The sequence below is a fragment of the Chiloscyllium plagiosum genome, unplaced genomic scaffold, assembly GCF_037043375.1.
Source record: "Chiloscyllium plagiosum isolate Xiang-an unplaced genomic scaffold, Cpla_swu_hap1 HiC_scaffold_3, whole genome shotgun sequence".
Taxonomy (NCBI): domain Eukaryota; kingdom Metazoa; phylum Chordata; class Chondrichthyes; order Orectolobiformes; family Hemiscylliidae; genus Chiloscyllium; species Chiloscyllium plagiosum.
Genome location: NW_028270141.1, coordinates 9,213,896 through 9,233,857, shown reverse-complemented (window position 1 = coordinate 9,233,857; position 19,962 = coordinate 9,213,896). Strand labels below are relative to the sequence as shown.

The window sequence follows — 19,962 nt, the reverse complement described above, 5'->3', positions numbered from 1 at the left end:
AGTATACATGGATTTTAGTAAGGCATTTGAAAAGGTTCCCCATGGTAGGCTTATGCGGAAAGTCAGGAGGCATGGGATAGAGGGAAATTTGGCCAATTGGATAGAAAGCTGGCTAACCGGTCGAAGTCGGAGAGTGGTGGTAGATGGTAAATATTCAGCCTGGAGCCCAGTTACAAGTGGAGTTCCGCAGGGATCAGTTCTGGGTCCTCTGCTGTTCGTAATTTTTATTAATGACTTGGATGAGGGAGTCGAAGGGTGGGTCAGTAAATTTGCAGATGATACGAAGATTGGTGGAGTTGTGGATAGTGAGGAGGGCTCTTGTCGGCTGCAAAGGGACTTGGATATGATGCAGAGCTGGGCTGAGGAGTGGCAGATGGAGTTCAACCCTGCCAAGTGTGAGGTTGTCCATTTGGAAAGACAAATAAGAATGCGGAATACAGGGTTAACGGTAGGGTTCTTAGTGAGGTGGAGGAACAGAGGGATCTTGGGGTCTATGTTCATAGGTCTTTGAAAGTTGCCACTCAGGTGGATAGAGCTTGTAAGAAGGCCTATGGTGTATTAGCGTTCATTAGCAGAGGGATTGAATTCAAGAGTCGTGAAGTGATGTTGCAACTGTACAGGACTTTGGTTAGGCCACATTTGGAGTACTGTGTGCAGTTCTGGTCTCCTCACTTTAGGAAAGATGTGGAAGCTTTGGAGAGGGTGCATAGAAGATTTACCAGGATGTTGCCTGGAATGGAGAATAGGTCGTACGAGGATAGGTTGAGAGTGCTAGGCCTTTTCTCATTGGAACAGTGAAGGATGAGGGGTGACTTGATAGAGGTGTATAAGATGATCAGAGGAATAGATAGAGTAGACAGGCAGAAACGTTTTCCCCTGGTACAACAGAGTCCCCTTACAAGGGGACATAAATTTAAGGTGAAGGGTGGAAGGTATAGGGGAGATGTCAGGGGTGGGTTCTTTACCCAGAGAGTGGTGGGGGCATGGAATGCGCTGCCTGTGGGAGTGGTAGAGTCAGAATCTTTGGTGACCTTTAAGTGGCAATTGGATAGGTACATGGATGGTTGCTTAAGCTAGGACAAATGTTCGGCACAACATCGTGGGCCGAAGGGCCTGTTCTGTGCTGTATTGTTCTATGTTCTATGATCTATGTTCTAGGAGTAGAAGGGCTTTTGCCCGAAATGTCGATTTTCCTGCTCCTCGGATGCTGCCTGACCTGCTGTGCTTTTCCAGCAACACTCTAATCTAGACTACTTTCTAACTCAATCAGCCCCTCCCCACCTTTGAAACATTAACTTCCCCCAAAACCTCTGGCTCAAGATAATCAAGAATTCATTATTAAATGTTATGGCACTGAGGAATCTCACATGTAGGTGTGATGCTGGTGAACTAATAGAACTGCAAAGTCAGAATGAGAAAAAAGTTCTCAGCTGAGAATGAGAAAAAATGAAAAATGCAGTTTAATACAGATATAGATACATGAGGTAGTATCTTTTGATCATAAGTAGAGGGAGGACACAAATTGTTTAGAAGGTGTGAGTCTTAGGTGTAGGAGCAAATCACTGCAGATGCTGGAAACTACTGAAAACAAAAACTGCTGGATATCACAGCGGGTCAGGTAGCATCAGTGGAGAGAGAGCAAGCTAATGTTTTGAGTCTCGATGATTCTTCATCAGAGCTGACATGAAATGTGGAACGGATGGAATTTATGCTCTAAAGAGGGGCGAAGTGCTGAGGGCTACATAATCTATAGGAGTAGAGTCCTCGTGTATATTTAAGATAGATTGCTGATTAATAGGACAATCAAGAATTACAGAGAAAAAGTGGACAGGAGGAGTGTCAGATCTGCCATGGTCCTACTGAATGGCAGGACAGGTTTAAGGGACCTAATGGCCTACTCTTATTCCTGCCTTATAGTGACCCTAGGTAGCAGGAGGCATAACTTATCAAATTTTACATTCAGTTTGAGGGAGAGTTAAGTGCATTTGAGACTATCTTTAAAAAGTTAAATAAGAGCAATTATAAGAGAATGAAAGCGGAGCTGAAGTAGGTGAAGTGACAAATTACGTTTAAAGAATATATCGATAGAGAAACAGAGGCAGATGCTGAAGGGGATATTTCAGAATGAACAGAATACATAGATTCTGACAAGTGCTGAGGGAACAAGGGTGCTGACAGTGCAGATTAAGTGATTGGAATATGAGAATCTGCAGTTCCAATACCTTTTCTCTCCCAGCACTCCACCCCTCGCTATTGCACATATACTGCCCCCTCCACACTTCACTTCAGCTCTGAAGAAGAGTCATCTAGACTTGAAACATTAGTATGAGTTTTAGGTGAGTGGTTTTGAGGAGAGGAGTACAAATCTGGTTAGAAGTAATGTAAATCAGTCACCAACAATTGTACCGTAGGTTAGAGAAGACAATAAAGAAGCAAACTAAGCACTTGGCCTTATTCCCAGAGGGACAGAATTGAACATAGGAAAGTCATTCTTCTTTGTTATGTTATGAAAGGAGTACAGAGCCACTGGCATGAACATTTACAAGAATGATATCAGGAATGCAAGTTTAAACAAATCAAGAAAGAATTGAAAGGCTTTGTCTTGATTCTATTGAAAAAAAAGGAAGCTGAGGAGTGACTTATTAGACAGGTACTGATAGTGTGGCTATACAGGGAATATTTCTTCTTGTGGGGAAGACCATAACTAGATTCCAGGATAGTCACCAGAAAATACAATAGAAAATTTAAAGGAAACATCTTTACCTAGAGTGGTAACAAAGTAGAACTTACTGCAACCGTGTATGGTTGAAGTGAATATTATAGATGCATTTAAGTATTCAAAGGAGAATAGTAAATTAAAAGGACAAAAGTGGAAGGATACTCAAGCATCTACTCAAGGATCCTAAGTAACTCCACACACTGCTGGAAAATTCAAATCTCAACCAAAGCTGCTAGAATGGGATAAAAGTTGAAATTGTCCATAAAGGGAAATTAGAAATGCCAAGAAGGAACTATCTTGTATAAAACTGAATGGAAACCCAACTTAGTTCAAGGTGCTAATGTTCAGAATCAAAGCAAATGTATATTAAATTTAGTTTGAAAAACAATTAAAATGGGAGAAAGTGAGGACTGCAGATGCTGGAGATCAGAGCTTAAAAATGTGTTGCTGGAAAAGCGCAGCAGGTCAGGCAGCATCAAAGGAACAGGAGAATCGACGTTTCGGGCATAAGCCCTTTCTGAAGAAGGGCTTATGCCCGAAACGTCGATTCTCCTTCTCCTTTGATGCTGCCTGACCTGCGGCGCTTTTCCAGCAACACATTTTTGAACAATTAAAATGGTCAATTATAAGAATAAGAGGTGGAAATAGGCATCAATTGAAGGTTGATGAACACAACTGGCAATTATATATAATTGAAGAATTATGAAATGAGCTATTCAAAATGAGTATTTTTTTTATAAGACAAACTAAAATACAATTAACCAAGTCAATGAATTGACAGCTTATTAGAACAACATTGTAACTATAACAAAAACCTCAATGGAAACTTGTCAAATTGAATCAAAATGTTATCCAGAAGATGCTCAGGTTTCTGAAGTACTCACAATCAGCAGAACAGTTAGTGATGATTAATAGTTTATAGTTTAGCTGTAATATGGAACTTAAAGTATATTTTCTCTCAAAGGGGTTAAAATTCAGTTCAAGTTCTTGGTATAGTTTTGACAATGCTGAGGGAAAATGTTTATCCCATTGACATTGAAAATTTCAAACATTATATGCTCACACGGTCCAATTTATAAGCTGGAAAATGTACCCACTCGAAAACCCAATATGCCAATTGTGAGCCAACATGAGTCAAATTGTGGACTGGTAATGAAAATGTAGTTAGTATCAGAGATAGCAGCAGAAATTAGGCTGGGAATTTGGGAATTTTTCACTGGATTATTCCAATTAGAATTTGCGTACATCACAGCTGGATTTAAAAAAAAAAGTTCTTCAGTTTTCCTCATTACAAGCCAATGTCGGTGCTTAGGAAGTGAAAAAAATCAATTATTTTTTGCGAAATGGGTCCTAATTCACCAGCTTGCATTTGTTAACAGTAATTGATTTGGGTGACATGAAGACTTTTGAAGCCAAGTCAACCACACCTGTCAACTTGATTTTGATTTGTTTATTCCAACTCCTGGTGAGAAATTAACAGTATATTCATAAAGCGGTCATTTGGTCTCTGGGACCTAACTAATAGATTTTTTTTCATAGAATCCCTACAGTGAAGAAATAGGCTATTTAGCCCAAGACGCCCACAATGACCTTCCAAAGTATATCTCACCCATTCTTTCCCTGTTCCCCTGCATTTCCTGTGGCTAACACACTTAACCTACACATCCTTGGTCAGTGCAGGCAATTTAGCAATTTACTTAGCCTCCACATGTTTGGAGTGTGGGAGGAAACTGGAGCACCCAGAAGAAACCCACACAGACACAGGAGAATGTGCAAACTCCCCACCGACAGTCACCCAAGGGTGGAATCAAACCCTGGTTCCTGGTGCTATGAGGCAGCAGTGCTAACCACTGAGCCACTGAACCACCGTGCAGCCTAAAGTAGGAGGTAGCTTAGTGAGTTTGTTATTAAAGACAGCAATTCCCCAAGACACAGTAGGAAAGGAAAAATGGAATGAGAAGTGGGTGGAAAAAGCTTTCTCAGTCTATCTCCCATTTCTACAGTGATCTCTTGACAGTCAATCAATTAGAGACAGGTCATTGGGGATGGCTGGCCATCAACAGCAAGACATTAGCTATCAACACGAGACCACTCTGTAAATTGACATGGAAGAATTGATGCCCCCATGTTTAAAGAAACATGAAGCTGAAACTTCATCCAAGCTTCCTTCCTCCAAAATCTCAGGCCTAGAAGATTCTAGTTACTGGTGACCTCTCTGAAACCTTTCAGAAAAATCTGCAGGAGATAAAGGATTTGGATTTAGATTTAGGTTTTATTGTCATGTGTACTCAGGTACAGGGTACAAGATTCATAGAGCCATAGAGTCCTACAGCACAGAGACAGGTTCTTTGACCCAAACTGGTCCAGCCGACGAAAATGTCCACTCACGCTAACCCCATTTCCCTGCACTTGGCTCATATCCTTCTAATCCTTTCCTATCCATGTATTTGTCCAAATACTTCCACTGGCAGCTTATTCCATATCCGTACCACCCTCTGTGTAAAAACCTTGCCCCTCAGGTTCCCATTTTATTCTTTCCCCTCTAACCTTAAGTCCTGGATTCCCGAAGCCTGTGAAAAAGACTGAGTGCATTCACCCTATCCATGCCTCTCATTATCTCATAAGTACAAAATATCTAGATGCAAAATCTTAGTTACAGAAGTAGAAGGATAAAGAAATAAGTTAAAAAGTTCAGCATGACAGTCTTCATTATAGTCCTTTCTTTCCAATGGGCCTACAGATGCTCCAAGCTGGGCTTCCCCAAATGGGCTTACTCTGGGCATGCTTTCATCCACACTGGGATAAGACCCGTCTGGGCACACCAGCCATCTTCTCCACCGACCACCAGTGCTGACCTCCATCATCCATGCCAGGCTTCACCACCACTTGCAAGGCTTTGGGCCTTCCTTGTTGTATTATTGTATAGATCCCAGAAAATAAGTGTAATTTTAAGACAGTTAGATGATATCATAATGTGTGAATTTCACAGTGTAAAGATCCCTGCCTCACTTTCAGTACAGACAGTGCAACAGAGTGAGTGGAGTGTGGAGTCAGTCAGGTAGTCATATGATTGATTGTCCCTATGACATGACTTCTGATTTATTTACACAATAGGATAGTGAGTACTGTAAGGGTTTTTTTCACATGGCACTCTGCATTACCTCTCAATTAATTATTGGACAGCTTTTAATTGGTGGTGAGCGGTTGTTGCATTCCGAAGACAAGTAAAATATTTTTATTGATGTTAGATTGCAATCACAGAATTATTGCAATGCAAAAGGAGGCCATTCAACCTATCATGTCTGTGCTAGCTCTCTGAATGAGCCAATCATGTTCTGTCATTCTTCCATTTCCTCCCCAAATGCTGAGCATTCATCACTTCAGGTAATTGTCCAATTTCCTTGTGAATTCAATTATTAAACCTACTTCCAGCATCCATTCAGGCAGTTAATTATAGGTCTTAACTGTTTGTTATGTTAAAAAATGTTTTCTTATCTCATTTTAGCTTGTTCGATTTTCCCAAGAGGATACACCCTTGTACCATCTACCCAGTCAGTCAGGATCTTACATGTCAACTCTGACTCTTCTGAACTCCAGACCATATCAGCCAAATCTGTCTCATCTTTCCTCATAAGTTTCATTTGAGGACCAGGTGTACAGGTGCGTAGAAATGAGAGATAATATTAAAATTAAAAACCATAAAACTATCTAAAGAATTATTACCGAACATAAAACAAAACTTCCAAATATTTTAAAGTTGAAAAGTGTGGCACTGGAAAAGCTCAACCGGTCAGGCAGCATCCGAGGTGCATGAGAGTTGATGTTTCGAGCAGAAGCTCTTCATCAGGAATATGGGGTGGGGTGGGGGGGAGGGGGGCAAAGGGGCTGAGAGATAAATAGGAGGGGGTAGGTCTGGGGGGAAGGTAATTGGGAAGGTGATAGATGGATACAGGTAGGGGTTTATAGTGATATGTTGGTGGGGAGGGTGGAGTGGATAGGTGGGAAGGAAGATGGAGAGATAGGAAAGGTCAAGAGGGGAGTGCCACGTTGGAGGGTTGGATCTGGGATGAGGTGGGGGGAAGGGAGATTTGGAAACTAGTGAAGTCAATGTTGATGTATTTTGGATAGGTCAATAAATAAAGGAAATCTGAGGTGACAGTAGAACCATTAAGAATAGATGAGCCGATATGTCAAGTAACAGTAGTGAGGTTACAGAAAGAGTAAGGATTCGTTTCATTTTAATTCTACCCAGTGAGATAAAATAAAAGGTAGGCATGTTGTTAAATGGTAAGTGTACTGAACGTTTTTAAAAAGAGAATGTATAGCATATACTAAGTAAAAATCAATGAGGAAAAAGCTCTTTGTCCAATTGGATTGCAGTCACACACTTTGAAAGAACCTAGGTAGAGATAGCAGCATGATTACTATTCGTGTTTAATATCATTTTTAGAAAGAAGTTGCAGTACCAGACAACTGACAGAAAGCTAATGAAATTCCAGTATCCAGAACATGTCCCAAGAACTACAAACCAGCCAGGTGAACAGGAATGGCAGAAAAATATAAAGGGATTGCTAATAAAAAAGAGAAGAAGCTAACATCTAGAAACTAAAATATAATGAGTTAATGAGTTAAAATGCAATGAGTTAGCATGAATTTCAAAACTGAAAATTTTGTTTGACCAACCTTATTGATCTTCTGTGAAAGGAACCAAGGGAATAGATAATGGTAGTACATTTAAAGTACTATACATATAAATTTTCAAAAGACCATTGATAGTGTGCCATAAACTAGAAAAATGAAACCAGAGAAATCAAAGGAAAGTTACAACATGGAAGGAGGCCATTGTGCCTGCTAGCTGCACATTCTAATCCCACTTCCCTGCATTAGGTCCATCACCTTGCAGTTTACAGCCTTTTGGGTACAAATTCCAAGATCATTTTAAATGAGTTGATGCTTTCAATTTCAACCACTAAACTAAACAGTGAATTCCAAACACCTACCACCCTCGTGTCCCCTCTAATCTATTTACCGACCACCTTAAGTCTGTGACCCCAGTAATTGACCTCTATCTGGAGAGGTATCTGGAGAAGCTCTACACACGTGTGCACAACATTGTCCTCAAAGTCTTTCTTTATGCAGTCTCTTTCCGATTAAACCCCCTCCCCACTTAATTAAAAGTTATTATTAAAATCCAATTCTCTGTTGAGAATTTAATTTGATTTTCTGTTTCTATACGTGATCTCTCATTCAAATACAATGAAATGTCTCATAATATTTCCGTTATCATAAAAGGAATACAGTCACATTCATTATTATGTCTGTGTTTTATTGCAAGCATAACTGATAAGAATTAAGTGGAGCTATATTATTTATATCATTCTCACAGGCTATTTGTCACAGAACTTTTGAAAATGCAGAAAGTTATTATTGCTTAGTATTAAAATGTAATAATAATACAGACTTTATTAATTCAAGATTATTAATCACTCATTCTTTAATTACAGAAGCAATTAAGTGTTTCTTCTCCCATTGTTGGCTGTTACTCATAACTTGGATTGTTAGTGTTCTGCAGTTGTTCAGTGGGGCTGCATAAAAATAGAACAGTGTTATTTGCAAAACTGTTGTTCTTAGACTAGTATAATACACATTTGTCAAATCTTTCAAACACCAGATTACCTAAATCTTGAATTAAAATCTAAAACCCCAAATAATTTACAGAAATAAAAATACACTAATCACAACAAGTTGCACAAAAACAGAAATTGCCAGAGAAAAACTCACGAGGTCTAACAGCATCTATCAGGGGACAAAGCAGATTTAGTGATTCAGGTCCAGGTGCTTCCAGGGCTGCTGAATTTCTCCAGCAATTTCTGCTTTGCTTTCAGATTTCTAGCATTTGCAGTTCTTTGTTTCATTTTACTATAAGTTGCACCACTAATTCACAAAGCCATTAATCAAGTCAAAAAGTAGGAATTATTTCTGGAGGGATGGGATTGAGAAAGGGTGAAGTTATGCTGAACGTGTATCAAACTTTAGTTAGACCATATTTAGATTATTGCTTGTAGTTATGGTTGCCATTTCACAAACAGGGCACAGAGGTGTTGGAAAAAATACTAATAGGATTTACAAGGAGGATATCAGCAATGTGCAGGTGTATATACATGAGGAAAGGATGAAGAAACTGTAACTATTTTCTTTTGAAAACAATAACACTGAGGGATAATCGAATCAAGATCTTTAAAATTAATGAATGATTTTATAAAGTGGTAATAAAGAGATTGTTTCTTCTTGTCAGGAACAGCATAATTATCATCACCAAGTAACCCCTTAGAGAATTAAGAATAAACTTGGTTACACAAAGAATGGTGACAATGGTGGCACTCACTAACATGGGGAGTTGTCGAAGTAAACAGTGTCAATGTACTTTGATTTGGCACCATGATATGGACTGCTGTCTTCAGCACGGTATTTGTACCCAATGCTAACGATACTCTTGCCTAGTGTACACCCTTTGCAGTGTAACCTGTATACCTCTAAGTCTTTCTGTTCTGTGCATCCTTGCTTACTATGATCTGCCTGCACTGCTTGTAAACAAAGTTTTTCACTGTACTTCGGTACACGTGACAATACATCAATCAATCAATGATGCAATTATTACATTAGCTCCCATATCATAAGAACTAGATGTAAGTAACAAAGTTCTGAAAGATCTAGCAGACTTTTATTACATCTCCTAGTATCTCATTTATTACTGTCACAGGCACTTCAACGCCAAGGGTAACATTAAGCCGTTTGGTTACAAACAGTAACACACGTTCATCACATGTCATGCTTCAAGTGGTCCCACTGAAGATTGAGTCTGAGATTTTTGTACCCTGACGTCACATGCAATACATGTGAGACATAACACTGTGTAGAAATTAGGCAACTCTTGAAGGAGAATGCAATAGAGGAATAAAATCCTTCAGTATCTAGCTGATGAAAGAACAAGGCCTGATTCTTTCAGCATTGAAAGCCTTTGCTAACTTCAGCACGATAATTTGGAAATCCTAGTCGCATGTTTGTCTCTTTAACTCTATTCTACAGGGCAACAGGCCATGTCACATCACTTGAATGTTCTTGTCCACAACTCTCGGGTTTCTGTCTTTGGGAGATCTCGCTGGGAGACCACTCTGTATCATTAATGACCACTAACTTAGAACAATGGTTCAAAGTTTGGCAGGGTTGGGATTTCAGGTAAAAGAAAACTACAGAATCACAGAGCCACCAATAAGGGAGAGTCCAATAACTACAGCATTCATAGCATAGCTTCACATCCTGTCAAAAAATTGTTGTAAACTGCACTTGAGTAAAGCTGAGCTAATAAGAAACGATTGATAGAGAAAGAGACCAAATTATGATGAAGATATCCTGGTGGAAGTCCTGAGTACAGGGCTGTCATAAAGAAAAATCTATTCACCTTCACATTTTCATCTTGATGTTCAAGAAGTCAGTCAGGGAAAATTGATTGTGATTCTGAACCAATATAAATAGTTTCACTGAATGGAAGATCCTTCAGAAGAGGTACATATTGTACTGGCTGTAATTCAAGTTGCAGTTTCTTTTGCACACCTTCCAGTTAAAAATTAAAGCATTCAATAGTCACGGGTGACCCAACTCTTTGTTTCCAAGAGACAGATTCATGGAAATGACCTTTCCATACCAACTAGCAATTAAAAAAAAACGCCATTACACAAATTAGATTGCACTAATTACATTAGTAAGATACTTACATGGCCTTGGCTGCTATTCTCCCCTCTCCCCATGTTTGGATCTGTGTGCTAAAAGGGTTATCCTGTTTCACTTTAGCTAAAATACTGCCATTTCACATCATTTTTACAAGTTAACAGATCATTTCATTTTTATTTTGGATTTCTAACATTGGTTGTTTGACTTGAATCTCAGTTCCAGCAACCGAAAATATCAAATCCATCTCAAGGTCACCAGATGTAATATTCAACCAATGTTTTCTCACTTCTGAATAGATTTCTTCATTACACTACCATCACTTTTGGTTCTTTGTAAATAATAGCTATTTGTCCTTTAATCTACTAAATTATTTCAAACAAGTCTTAACTGTGATGGGTCTCTGTGGCTTTTCCTTACAGCCGCTTGAATTCTGATCAAGCAATTTATTTCCCTTAGGTTCCGTCAATCAGCCGGGCAACAAATTTTTGTTTGCAACATGATGCACCGGAAATTGTTATATCACTAGTGCCAGAGACATCAGTTAATTGTTCAAGGAAATGTACTTGTCCTCCGAAAACACACTACTCTGTCACAAATTTATTCCATTTGATGAGCAAATATTCCTTTGACCTTCAGGAAATAAAGATTAGAATAATACCACTGTCACTTTTGTTTTGAGATGTGCTTGGTCATGCACATAATGGACCCAAAACCGTTACCTACCAAGACTCAGTCAACCAGATCAACCAATCAGACAAGATTTTGACCACTAGGTATAAAAAAACTCATCTTCATTTTTGAAAAGATTATGATCATTAGTAATCAAAAAATATTGGTTCTATCCCTGTTCCACATATTCTATAACCTATTTGTTACTAATTCTAGGTTAGTAATGACAAATAGTATAATTTGACATGGCACAGTGGCTCAGTGGTTAGCATTGCTGTCTCAAGGGAACTGGGCTCGATTCCTCCCTCGGGTTGACTATCTGTGTGGAGTTTGCACATTTTCTCCATGTCTGTGTGGGATTTCTTCCGGGTGTTCCGGTTCCTTCCCATAGTCCAATGATGTGCAAAATAGGCAGATCAGCCATGCTAAATTGCCCATGGTGTCCATGGATGTACAGGCTAGCTGGGTTAGCCATTGGGAAATGTGGGGTTAGGGAGTTGTGGTTGGCTGTGGGTGGGATGCTCTTTGGAGGATTGGTGTGGACTCAATGGGCCAAAAGGTCTGCTTCCACACTGTAGGGCTTCTATGATATGGGTTCTTCCCAGTGGCTTGGCTGGTTAAAGTTGTTATTAACTGAGTTACTGCAGATGCTGGAGATTAGGGTCAAGATTAGGGTGGTGCTGGAAAAGCACAGCAGGTCAGGCAGCATCCAAGGAGCAGGAAAATCGACATTTCAGGCAAAAGCCCTTCAACAGGAATCAGGAATCAACAGAGCTATGTTGATCAGAAAAGTCTAAGGATTATCTTTTTGATGGGTGGCGCTTCACATTAACTCTAGCCAAGCCCGTCCCTGTTTGCTGATATGAGAATCAACAAAACACACTTGATCTCCTACTAAAAGTGCACGTGTGCAGACATCATGCTGTGCAGAAGTGAGGATGAACTGCAATCTTTTACTCAGCTGTCAAGGTTCAATGCCTCCACTTAACACATGGAAATGGTTACCGGGCTGCACGATCAGTGGGTGACAAAAGGGTTTACAGCAGAGAACACAGAGAAGTTTTCACAGGAAATGAATATGGATGGGCTGAAGTTGTGGTCACTGTAATTAGATTAGATTACTTACAGCGTGGAAACAGGCCTTTCGGCCCAACAAGTCCACACCGACCCGCCGAAGCGCAACTCACCCAGACCCATTCCCCTACATTTAACCCTTCACCTAACACTATGGGCAGACAGAACTTTGAAAAATGTTGCACCATTCAGAAGGCATGTCCCAAGATTCTCCAACACAGTGCTGTAGGTTTTGATGTAGGAGGTGCATAAGAGAGAATCTCTTTGTTCAGGTGTTCTGTGAACCCTCCAGACAGATATTGTCAAGGCAATGTGAACAGTTCAGCGTTGCAGCAAATGCCAACATTGAGGCCCTGGATGCACTTTCGATGACCATATCCCACCAGCGAAACCACTCACCTCATTCCATTCGCCAAACCATTTACATTCATGCAATCTCTTGAAACCTGAGGTGGACTACACAATCATTTAATACCAGGTTATAGTCCAACAGGTTTAAACCTTCAGAGCGCTGGTCCTTTGTCAGATAGCCAGCTGATGAAGGAGCAGCGCTCTGAAAGCTTGTGATTCCAAATAAATCAGTTGCACTGTAGCCTGGTGCTTTAGGATTTTTATCTTTGTCCAATCCAGTCCAACACCGGCACATCCATAACACCCAATCCTAGTCAAACCCCATCCTCACACGGCCAGCACAGCCTTATATTGACATCCCACAGCTTGTTCAGCTATAACTGGCACTTCAACCTCAGGAGGCTGCATTTCATTCAACCATACACTTGCTACTTTCTTCTGAGATAAGATGGGGCAAAGTGGCTAAGCAAGAGGGACAAACATGGCTGCACGTGCACATCCCATGGTGCAGAAAAATGATCGAAGAGACCAGCTATGGGACCCTTACTAGAACCTTAGCTGAAGCTGTAGAAACTGATTGTACTTTACTCTCATCTCAGAACTTGGTATGCTTTACAACCTGCGGTTTTATTTCGGTTCACCCCTTTCATCATCCTAACTCTGTTCCTGTTGTATTTTTATGCTTTCAGATAAACAGGAACTGGCTGTGATGTGGGAGGAAGAAATTCTGAGGCAGAAGAAACTGATGCAAATGAAAAAATCTGGCACTCAATTTGACACTCAGCATCAGCTCAGGTAGCGATATGGCATTTACTTGAGGGAGTAGTAATAGAGATGGAATCTACGTATGTGAGTTAATGGCTATAGTTGTAGTCAGGTCATGGGGAAAGGCTAGCATGTGAGATAGGTTCCCAGTGATTACAAACTAATTCTGGCACTGTGGTCTTAGATGGAGTCTTTCATAGGATTGGTAAATGAAGAAGACCAATTGAAATGCACGCAGAAATACTGAGTAAATTTGATAAGGCTGCCAGAGAACTTATTGTATTGTTCAGGAACTTTGAAGAATTTGGCTCCAACATATCTAGCCTGCCCACATTTGCAGCACAGATTGTATAGATTATGAGACATATACCACAGTTGACACTGTTGGAGGGAGCATTTGTGTTAGATAATAAAGTGTTATGATCTCGAAAATATCTTGAAATCTGTCCCAAAATGGTAAGCAAATAATTGTTGAATAGTTCGCACAGAATATTACTGCACACAAACCGTTCCCAATGACTAATAGTTAGGGCACTATACCATATTATATTCCATTAATTTCTGCTCTAATAAATGTCACAATTAAGTGAGGAGTAATTGAATGTCTCCACACTTTTCCCATGGCTTGTGTGATGGCAACAAATTTGTTTAACATGGTTTTACTTGCTAGTTCATTGCATGGTTAAGGGCTTAAGTCCTGTGATTCAAAAGAGATACAATCCAACAGTTTTCCAAAGTTAACTCTAGTTTACAAATTTTGTTTTTACAAACTCTTTCACTTTCCTGCACATGAAAGGTCACACTCACACAATTACAGGGTGGAGGGAGATAGATTATGTAATTTATTATTAGTAAAATGAATTAATTATGTAATTTATAGTAAAATTAAAGCAGTATGCAACTCTTAAAGATAGATAAATAGATTAGCTCCAGGCTGTACTTGGTTGTTTTAAGAAATGATACAGTTTAAAGACATAGCCAAATGATTTATCTATTATCCAGAGACAGTAGCTGCTGGATTGAATTCTCTTTGAAATCTCACACGTTAGTTTCTCGATAGTTAAAATCAACAGGCAGTGTTTGAAAGTTGTATATTGTCTGTAGAGAGAGTGATTGGAAACCTATTCAAGTTCTCGCTCCTTTATTCTCTCAGTTGTTCATTCTACGTGCTCCCAAAATGATTGACCGTACATAACAAAGGATAACTGGTTCATCATAACTTTATATCTTCAACTGCTCATTGACCCAGTTATGGTCGTGGCTAGTGTGTTTGAGTGCAACTTGATTAAACCCTACTTGGGAATTCCTTTCTTAGCAGAGTTACATTGTCATAATACGTTTGTTTAAAGATTTGTCTCCATTCACAAGTTACAATCAAACAGGTTTATTTGAAATCACAAGCTTTCGAATGCTGCTCCTTCATCAGATTTCAAATAAACCTGTTGCGCTATAACCTGGTGTCGTGTGACTTCTGACTTCCTCTATCCCAGTCCAACATTGGCACCTCCACATCTTGTGTCCTTTCAGGTGAGTATCAAAATGCATGGCTGGATGCTTTGGTGATGGGATAGAAAGTGGCCTACAGTCATACTGTTTCAAGCCAATTGTTCCTGGAACTGGTTTTCAGAAACATTTGTTCCATTGCAATAGGTTTTGAATGTAGAAGATAAAGTAATGCAATGTGCAGCCAAGTATGACTGTGATCCCAAGCCACAGAATGTAACTTTAGTCCTTCTTAAGAAAAATCTAGTGATTTACAATCAGTAAGTTGAAGTAAAATATTCTAAGCTTAGTTTCTGAACATAAAGATAAATACAAACAAGCTTTGGAATAAGTTTTTAAAGTCTTGATTGTAGTTTTTTCATCTTCTAAACTGTTTTCATTATTTTTGCTAATTTATATTCCTAATGAAACCTGAACTTCTACAAAGAAGGGGAGGTGCAGTGGTCATGTCAATGGATGAGTAATCCAGAATTCTAGGATAATGAGCGTAAGACATTGGTTTGAATCTCACCATGGCAAATGGTGAAACTTGAATTCAATAAAAACCTGGAACAAAAAGCTAGGTTAACAGTGACCATATAACTACTAACAGTTCTTGTAAAAACTCATTTGGTTCACTAATGTCCTTTAGAGAAGGAAGCTGCCATTGTAACCTGGCCTGGCCTACATTCCACTCCAGATCAACAACAATGTGGTTGGCTCTTAACTGCCATTTGGGCAATTAGGGATGGGCATGAATGCTGGCCTAACCAGTGATGCCCTCATCTCATGAATGAACAAAAGAAATCCTCCTTCCTTACGTGGTCTGGTCTAGATCTGACTCCTAACCTACAACAATGTGGTTTACTCTTAACCACCTTCTTAACAATTAGGGATGGAAAATAAATGCTGGCCCAGGCAGCAATACCCAGATCACATGAACAGCTTATTTTAAAGAAAGCTGTCAAGATCCTTCAGTTGAAATTAACTTACCTAACATTCCCTGGCCAGTTCTGGTCCATACCTCCATTAAGGTCAATGGAGAAATCCTCTCAAACATTAACCCTACCTGGGAACCTAGCTCTCATGTAAGTCTGAAAGCACATCTAATCTGTGACCACCACCTTCAGACACCGCAGGATGAGAAGCTTCAATAACCATGACATGCGTACTCATACCACGATCCTCATCTTTCCTTCTCTTCTTCATGGTTAAAAGCTTGGACTATTTATGGATGCCTCCTCAAAGCCCTTGAGAGGTAACATCAATGCCATTTAAGAAGGTTCTCCACATTAGTTGGGAGGATGAGTGCACCAACATCAGCTTGTTGAAGAAACCAATAACATCAGCATCGAGACCATGATCATCAAAACCAAATCCGCTGAATCCTGCCACAAGCTGAGGATATCTGCCACCTGACTGACTAAGCAAATCAGCTTCGCTCAGCTCAAAGAAAAGAATTTGAACAAGAGGAAGTGTTTCAAAGATTCCCTGAAGACTTTCCTCAAGAAATGCAACATACATATCAATGTGTGGGAGACCCTTGTTCAGAAGAAACCGACTTGGAAGAAGCTCCCAATGAAAGGACACTATTCACTGGAACACCTGGTGGCAAGATAAAGTACGGAAAAGGAGCTGAAGAGAGGAATACCAATGGTCGTGTTATGAAGTTGAAGGTGTGTACTGTACCTTTAAGAGAGAGAATGACTGCTGTTTTGCACTGAGAACTTACAAGCACCTGTCATATGACTAACTAGCAGTCCCAGAGCGTACTGGAAAATTGAAAATATGTAACATTTGACTGTGAAATAGATACCCAAGTTGGTTGCTGTTTTAACAACAATTTGAATCTAACCAATCATCTTAAATTATATGCCAGGATACTAAAATCCAATCAAATTTGAAGTTATCATTTTGCCAACATCAAACCAATAGATGATCCAATGTTGTAGGGATAAAAAAGACAGGCATTTTAAATGCCAGAGAGAGTATGTGCCATCGAGATAGTAACTGCCATCCAAAAACACTCTCTATCAAAGGTACCTTTTTCATATGAAAGTTCTTTGCAGTCAAAGACAGAAGATGACCCAGGGAGATCTTCAGTCAGATGAAGGAAGACACTTGAGAGGACAGTCGCTGTATGGTTTTGAAATTAAGATGAAGTAATTTTAATGTGTTTTTTATTGGAACTCTATATTGTTATAGAGTTGGAGGCAGATAATAAGTAATTAGGAGAAAGGGGCTTAGAGTTGTAAATAGTTGTTGTTTAATGTTCACTTTTAGAGTTAAGAAATAAATTGATATTATTTTCTTTAAACAGTGGAATTTGGAAGTTGTCTGTCACTCATATTTTAACAGATTATGAGGCAAGGTGAGCTTTTATGGTGTATGCTTTCACTAACAGAGGGGTTCACCACTATGTTGTAACAGCCTCAAGACCAAGGATCAATTCCAATCTACGGAGAGACCTGCCAAAATGTGTGATGGGAGATGTGACCCACAGCAACTGTGAACAGTGACGTGATATTTCCTAGGTGGATAATCATGATTGTCCTTCACTGGGGTTAAGATTGTTTCAATATGTCAGAGGGCCACAGAGATATTCGGACAAATGATAACAATTGATGGAGAAGGTTGACCTGATTGATACCGGGGTTCAGGGGATTGTTTTGTGAGGAGAGGTTGGAAAGGTTGTTCCCACAACAGATTCAGAGAATGCAATCTGATCATTTTGAGACATTTAAGATCCAAAGGGGACTTGGCAGATTGAATGCTGAAAGGACATTTTCACAAAGGGGAAAAAAAAGTTTACAAATGCTTGGAAATTCACACATTGGTCATACTGAAGTTCCAGCTTGAGGTATACGAGTCAGATCAGTGTCCACCATTCATAGGATTTACAGTTCTTTTCCTTTTGGAGGGATTGGAACTAGGGGATAAGGTTTAAAGATAAAAGGACTCCAGTTTAACAAGGAGATTTACGAGGTTCTATTTCCTCTTTCTCAGAAAGCCATCAATCTTTGGATCACTCTGCACCAGACAGCAGCAGGGCCATTGAATATTTTATCAGAGGCAGATAGAATCTTGACTAATCCAATGGCCTATTCCTAAATCAATATGTTTATATGTATTAGCATCAATACATGGGATAGTCCTGGCTGCTGTCATTCTCGGCTTCGTGTTCTGTGCTATGTTGACTTCAGCCAGCTTGGCTGGCATTTACTGTGTTAAGACACACGCTCGACAAATGCTAATTATGTAATCCTCAAATTCTCTGGTTTCCTGCTGTTTTAAACTGACGTTGAGCCCTCAGCTTCAGGCAACAATGACTGCTGTGAATGCTTCCTCAAAAGTATTATCTCTGAAGGTTAATATTGCTTCTAAACAGCTGTTGCATCAATGGAATCTTCCCCAAGAGACAGCCCCATTGCTGGAAAGTTACCACAGCAGATGTCACTGTTGCTGCTACTTATTTAATAGAATGCTGTTGTGCATCCAATACTCTGTGAAATTTCTCAAGCTTACAGTGACAGAACTGCTCAAAGACCTTTATATTTGATTGATATGATCGATCTGTAATGTTGTCAAGGAATTGACTGACTGACTACCTGGTCACCCGTTCTCAACCAGCCTTCATTTTAAATACATTCAACTGAGATTTCCATCTTGTGGATGAAATAATGCTGGGGTTTTATCCTTGGAATATTAACCCAAGATTTTTATCGGAGGCCAAATAATTCAAACAACGAGTTCAAATTGTACCATGGCAGTTAGGCAATGTTAATTCAGCTTTTGAAAGCTGGAAACTAAAACAAAACTAGTATTGATAATAATGATCCCAAATCTCTCAAAATGCAATCAACAATACGCTCCTGACCTGAACGTGGCCAATGTAGTTGGCTCTTAACATTCCACTGAAATTGCTTTGCAAATCATTGCAATGTATCAAATCATTACCAACAGTTCAAGAGATGGCATTTGATTCTTAAAACAATTATATCTCAAGAAATTATTTACATATTCTGCCTTTTTTAAGTAATATAGATCAACGTTGGAACAATACATTTTGGAGAGACAACATCATCGACAATTGCCAAGCTTGAATAACAAACCAAAAATAACTTCTGCACATGGAATATACATTTCAAGGAGTCTTTTTGGAAAAACAAGACAGAAGAGATGGAATGTTGCCTGCAGAACTAAAATAAAGTGAGAGTATTTTCTGTCTCAATCCATCAAGAAGTATAGCCAGTTATAACATTAACTGAAAAAAAAATCAGGAAACTAAGAATTTAAAAGTGACCTGTGAGACTCTCGACTGTAGAAGTCCCAAAAATCAACTATCCAACCTTGTTAAAACCTTACACATCCAGGACAACAAATGACTCTAAACTGTTTATTCTTCTGGTTTTCTTTGGCACAGGTCTCTCATTATTTGTTAAATTTGTGCATGAGAGATTGTTTGAAGGCTGTAAATTATGTATTTTATTTTTCTCAGGACTAGAATGTAGAAAATCTGCTCTTTCTTTCACTCAAGTAAACATTGTGTTTAGTTTCTTGCAATCAAAGTACAAATAATGTGAATTCATTTTAAGTGGAGAGAGGTATAGCCTCATGCTTAGAAGAAATTTAAACCTTTGTAACAACTGACCAGAAAGTTTGACTAAAGGGAACTCAATTCATCACTCCTCACCTAATCATAGCACTTGTGACTCACTGGCCAGTTATATACTCTTTGATTCATTTTGCATCAAATTCAGTATGTTGCTGCTCAGTGCTTCTGAGGATATTGACTGAGGTTGCAGCAGTTACACATATTCCTCTCTGTCTCATGAGGCAATGGATTCCTTTTTCACCTTGAAACAGATATATAGCATATCAATCAGCATTCAGAATTGACTGTATGTAACTGCAGTGCATGGCTGCTGCATTTAAGATACTCTCAATATTTAGGTCAGCCAGAATAAATGTTACCTACCCAAATGTAACATTTCCTTATTATTTCATTTTAGAGTATAACCCATTATTCATAATCCTGCACAAAATTCATTTTTCTTTGATGTGTCTGCATTTTGTGTGAATCACAGTCTGGTTTATGCATATAGCACAGGTTATATCCATTAGTTACATTTATTGTATAACCTTGTATTTTTACAGATAAGACCATAATCAAT

General features: G+C 39.2%; 1 long non-coding RNA gene across 2 annotated transcripts in view; it reads left to right on the top strand.

Annotated features, from left to right (window-relative positions):
- LOC122548613 (uncharacterized) overlaps nucleotides 1-19,962 on the top strand; it is a 123,593-nt gene that overhangs the window by 80,565 nt on the left and 23,066 nt on the right. The window contains exons 3-4 of one of the 2 annotated variants that reach the window (XR_015752339.1): nucleotides 6,225-6,379; nucleotides 7,170-7,278. This is a non-coding gene — a long non-coding RNA (uncharacterized LOC122548613). Of the gene's footprint in view, nucleotides 1-6,224; nucleotides 6,380-7,169; nucleotides 7,279-19,962 lie in introns of those variants that run through there. The other variant, XR_015752342.1, reaches the window with a different exon arrangement.